A 6,229-nucleotide genomic window follows, 5' to 3' on the forward strand; every position below is an offset into this window, starting at 1 on the left:
CGAGACATCAGACAGACATTCAGAAACTTCATTCCCAGAAATACTGCTTTTTTGCACAGACAAACCTTTGGAGCAACCCTCCTCAGGCAAATCATTGCCCACAATAGACACAGGTTTAAGATCATTCCTCTCCTGTAACTGGCTACCTGGATTGAACAAAGCTGTAACATTTTCCCCAATTAAAAGATCTTTAGGCAATAACTTCCTGACGCCAGCTATCACTTCATGCTGAGCCCCATTCCACTCAAGGTGGATTCTGGCTAAAGGCACACGGACAGTAAACTCACAGAGGATCACAACATTCACACTCTGATTTGGTAAATAATCTTCCTCTTTGACCAGATCTGCTCTAACAAGAGTGATGTTAGAAGCCATAGTTTGCCCTAAACAGCTTTTACCATTGACTTTTACACTCTCATACATAGCACTGCCACAATTTATGGGGCCACCCCCTACTGAACCCACAGTAACAGCATTGACATAAAAGGTGGCATTGTTGGGGTACATGTGGTTACCCCCAGACAACTGCTCAGAGTGATACAACATACCAACATTGTTACAAACTGGACTTTCAAGAGGATACAGTCCCTGCTGTTCTTCCATTGCTTTTTTGACTTGGAGTTGGAGTCTAGCTGTCTCCTGTTGCATCTGTCGAGTTTTCTCCTCAACAGCCAGCAGCTCCAGACGCCTCTTACGAGCTTTTTCTTCTCTCTTAGCAACTTCTTTCTTTCTCTCATCAGCCTCTTTCTCCATTCGAATTTCTGCCAGTTCTTGCTCATAATCAAACTGCAGGCTGTCTCTCAAGGCTTGCAGTTTCCTTGCTTTTCCTGATGCTCTTTGTCTCATGGTCACCGATCTTTAACCAACCAAACTCTCAATCCCAAAGTTAAAATTTGGATAGCGTGGGGTTCTGACCCAAAGCTTAATTGACCTGGTTCTGTGGATCCAAGCACGACTACGCCACTGTGACGGAGCGATTCTGGCGGGACCCAACTGAGAGTGCCAAATCAGGACCAATTGCTTAAACAGGGCAGTTACAGCCCTAGGCTGGGGTTTTTCCACCTCTAAGGCAAACCAAACCAGCCAGACAAAAAGGACTTTGGTCTCACCCCACTGGCTAACCACAAGTCACACAAGCAATTTCCTTAGACACTCCAGTCTCCCAGTATCACCACCAGTGCACTCGTCCTGGGGATAAATGGTTATGAAAACCAACACCCCAATAAAAGAAAAAGGTTCCCTCGATCCCAAAGGACCAAGCCCCAGACCCAGGTCAATATACACATCAGATCTTACCCACAAATCACGCTGTTGCCAATCCTTTAGAATCTAAAATCTAAAGGTTTATTTACAAGGGAAAAAGGTAGAGATGAGAGGTAGAATTGGTTAAATGCAATCAATTACATACAGTAATGGCAAAGTTCTTAGTTCAGGCTTGCAGCAGTGCTGGAGAAAACTGCAGGTTTAGATTAAGTCTCTGGAGAGCATCCCCCACTGGGATGGGTCCTTCAGTCCCTTGTGTAAAGCTTCAGATTGTAGCAAAGTCCCTCCAGAGGTCAGAAGCAGGATTGAAGACAAGATGGAGATGAGGCATTAGGCTTATATAGACTTTTCCAGGTGTAAGAATCCCTTTGTCTTCACTGTGGAATTTTACAGCAAAATGGAGCCTGGAGTCACATGAGCCAGTCCCTGCATACTTTGCTGAGTCACAAGGCGTGTCTGCCTTCTCTCCATGGGTCAATTGTGTAGCTGATGGCCTTTAATGGGCCATCAAACAGGCCAGGCAGAGCTAACACCAGCTTGTCTGGGAGGCTTCCCCCAGAAGCACAGCACCAACTTGAAATACTGACAGCATCGAGCCAACATTCATAACTTCAACTAAAAATGATACAGACATACAGACAGCATAATTATAACCAGCAACCCGGAACCTGATCTTAGACACCTTATATGACCCCCTTGACTTAGGATTTGGTGCCACTACAGGACCTTGGTTGCAACCCATGTTCTATATGGTCCCCATTTATATCAATAACGTCACAGGGCCCCATAAATCCTAAAGATGGCCCAGTGACTGCCTGCTGCCTGCCTTCCTGCAGCCTTCCCCAGCAGCCTTCTTCTCTCAGCTCCTGGGCTTTATAGGCCCTGACTATTCCTGCTCATCAGAGTCTCATTTAATCCACTCCCTGGTCCCTGGCTCCTCCTCCAGGGGCAGCCTGAGCAACTCATTGGCCTGCCTGGCCACCTTAACCCCTGGGATGGACACTCCATCTCAGGGTGGCAAAGAGGAAACATATTTTTTATTTCAGACCTAGATCCCAACCTAAACACTCTTACATTTTTGGACAACTCCATTGTTCTCGTTCAAGTCCATCTATATGCTAGATGCTTTCATTAAATCCTGGTTCTAACTGGAAATAGGAAGAGATTCCATATGCAGATGCTATGGGAATGGAATATGGAAAAGATTTTAATTTTAAATGTATTTGTTGGATCACTGCTAAACAAAGAAATTGAGCTGGAGCTAGTGATAGCGAGCCACAGTAAGTTTAGATGTTCCGTTTATATAAGTACGCAAAGGCTGCATGGTTATCCAGAGTTTATCAGGCTGAAATCTCTTGAGAATTCTCTTGTCAGGTCACCAGTTATTGCTTCCAGCCAAACTCATGTTAGTCTTTCAGCTTCTGGGTGAAACCAGAAACTGTTGCCAACAAAAAAAGGTAACTCTGAAATTTGAAAGTATCTAAAGATTCAGTTCAGGGGGTACACCTTGAACTTTGGACAAAGATTTAGATCCATTCTTATTTCAGCTGAATTGGGATTTCTCTCTGAAGAGCAGCTGCAGGATCAGACTCTCGATTATATTTGCCCAGAAAGCAGCTATCAATGCACTAAAAGCAAATTAATTCTAAATTAAACTCTACTTAATCTTGGCATTTTAAAAAAAAGAGAAATCCTTGTAAAAATTAGCAAGGCCACTACATTATGCTTCTTTAAATGTCTCCTAAACAAACAAACAAACAAACAAACAAAAACAGCTATGTCATAATGCCTACAAAATAGTTGACAGTGGTTGGGCAGCCAGTGTGCTGTAACTGCCACTTACTATATTCTCACTGTGACCTTCTGCTTCCCTAGTCTGTTTATTGTATTTACCTATTGCCTCATCTTATACTTTGAATATAAGCTCCTTGAGCCAGGGACCATCTTTTCATTATGGTGTTTCTACAGTGCCTAGCATAATGAGGCCTTGATCCTTGACTGCAGTTCTAGGCACTACCACAATACAAATAATTGAGACTAATAGTAAGAGTTGTGAACATTCACCCAAAAGCAGGTTTTCCCAACCTCTTCCAGTTTAAATTTTAGCTTGAGTAGTAAAGAAGTTTAAAGAATTAGAACACAACCTATGGATAAAAAAGCTGATATGAAGTTCCCCTTAACTTACCAACCTTGTGAAGTTAATACTACGTTTTGCCAAGAGGGTTTTCCAAACACTCAGAACCTCTATTCATTACTAAAGAGATCTCAGACTATCCTTCTATGTCAAATATGTTATACAATTTGCTTAGTCGGGGTCAGACGCTAAAACAAAAAGAGGAGGGGACTGCATAGGAATCAAGGTTTTTAAAATGGTATTTATTCAGGATATTAAATCAGTTTTCCACTCAGGATTTTGTTTTTACTGTTATTCTCACTTAACCGATTTGGAATAAATGCCTGATCTTACATATCTCTTGCAGCTTGCCTTCAGAATCGTCTCCTTAAGGAAATTATGCATGGAAATTCCTTTTTACGAGGTTTTACTGAAACCACAAGTCTGTATCTGAAACATATACTGCTGCAAATTTTGCCCAAAGCTTTGTCTTGGCTATATAAAGAAATTATAGGTGTGGACCAATTTTTGAATTAGCATGAAAACTCCTTTTATGTGCATATGAGAAATGCCTTTGAAACATTTTGCCAAAGGCTTTTTCATCTTCTGGTTGTTATAAGAAAACATGGGGTTGCCCAAAAGAAAAAACCTGATCATGGTTCCACCTTAATCAGATTCACAATCGTGTCCTAATGCAATTTGTCCTAATCCATTTCTGAGGAAGACAACCATTTATGATTCAGGGAGACATGTGGGAATAAATGTGGCTATCTGGAAATCCCCTGAGTCATTTATGTACTATATTTTACCAGTTCATAAAAAAAAACCTAATTACATTTCTGAGAAGAAGGCATTATGGATGCAATGTATATTCTAATAAAACACTACACACACACACCACTACCCGGGTATCCTGTAGTCATATTGTGCTCAGTTTGCAATATGGACAATTCATTTCATATCTCAGTAGCTGGTTTTAGAATAGCAATGCTGTGCTTAACATATTTAATACCAATCACAGATATCAGTATGTGCCTGGAAATGCTGCTGTCTTTGCTTTTGCTTGGTAAAAGACTGCTGTATGTTTAGCATGGTAGAAAATGGCCCCTCAGCAGGAGCGCTGGAAGCTCCTGAGAAGTGAGGGAAGCCACTAGCGCCTGAATGCCCCCACCCCACCCCTTCACCCTGAGGCCCCACTCACCACTCGCTCCTCTCCATACGTCCCCCTTTCCCCCCCAGTCGCTCACCCTTAAGGCAGGAAAAAAAGTGGGAGGGCATAGCCCCCTGATCCTCCCTGTCCCTCAGTAAGATAGACTACTTGGGGTACCAGAAATAAATGCATATACATAGCTCTCTATATACACACAGTCAGAATGATATGTACTAGAGAACAAAAAGATACTGAAATACTTTCAGAAAAGGGGTCACACATATATCTAACCATCCATCACCACACACAGCCCCGCCCACCATTGGAAGTACTAAGCTCCTCATCTTGCAATCACTTACATAGAAGGGCTTAACTTTAATCATGTTGAATAGCCTCTTTGGAGTTGCGTGGGTAAAATTAAGCATGTGCCTATGTGTTTTCAGGATTGTGGCTTCAAATACTAGAGCAAGAGTTCCAAATGTAGAAAGCTCCAAGTTTATTTACACTGAAATTCTTTCATGCAAAACTCCTCCCCTCCCCAATATTAAAATGTTATTGTGAAAGAAAGTTTTGCTATAAACAAAATTGACTGTAATAGATGGCATACAACTGGGACAAGTCAGTAGTATAAATAATCAGAAGATTTCTATCTACCCATTTGTAATAATCAGGAGATCATGTAGCTCATGAAATTACACATTACCTAACATTTCATCATTTATTTTTTACTTAAATGGTTTGTGAATGATTGTTTTTCTTTGGCACATGTGTGAGAGTGAATGATTTCTTGTGCTTCAGCTGCAGCAAATTTAGGGTCTGATTGTTTCATGCACTGAAGGATGAAGTTGGTGTTCATGTAGAAAGAGTCATTTTGCATGTGACTATTGAGAACATTTTAAATTTCCTGGTTTGGAAACAATTAGGTGAAAAACAGTGAAAAAAATTAAATAGTGCTTCCGAAAAAACCTGAGTGTGAAATTAGTCTCAAACTTGCCCTTTACCCTTTAAATTAAATGCTTTAGGGTAGGTCTACACCACAAGGTGTGATTGTAGCATGTGTAGGCATTCTCATGCTATCTTTAATCTTATACAATAGTAGTGTAGACGTGGTGCAGGCTTCACACAGCAGTCAGAGAACAAGACCTCCAGGGATCTTGAGTATGTACTCTGCTCACTAACCCATGCCACCACGTCTATGCTGCTGCTCTTACCCATGCTAGGTAGATCAAAACTAGCATGAGATGCCTACCCATGCTAAAAAAAACACACCTTTCAGTCACAGTCTAGGCATACTCTTGCTATGAAATGTAACATCCCCAAATATCCTTCCTATAATTCCCTATATTGATGTACAGATAAGCAACTGGTTGACAGATTTTGTCTACTACACTGAAGCTTGCATTCAAAGGCCCTGTCAGAATGCAGGTCACTTGGCATTCAGAAAAAATGGCACATGGACAGCAGCACCAGCAATGAAAGATTCAGTGCAGCTTTTAGGAGGGGAGAGTGCATTATATAGCAATTACTCGGCCTGATTTCTGTCAGTGTCCCACTGGAAACAGCAAGGAAGCCAATGGTTCTTCAATGCATCAACACCACCTAGAATTACTCATAATGACTCATTGATATTTAGATCCCAAGAACATCAATGGTAGATACTCATCTTTCATTATAAAGTGAAACCCAACAAACTTATGTTAGTG

Source organism: Mauremys reevesii, linkage group 2 (genome assembly GCF_016161935.1).
Source record: "Mauremys reevesii isolate NIE-2019 linkage group 2, ASM1616193v1, whole genome shotgun sequence".
Classification (NCBI taxonomy): Eukaryota; Metazoa; Chordata; order Testudines; family Geoemydidae; genus Mauremys; species Mauremys reevesii.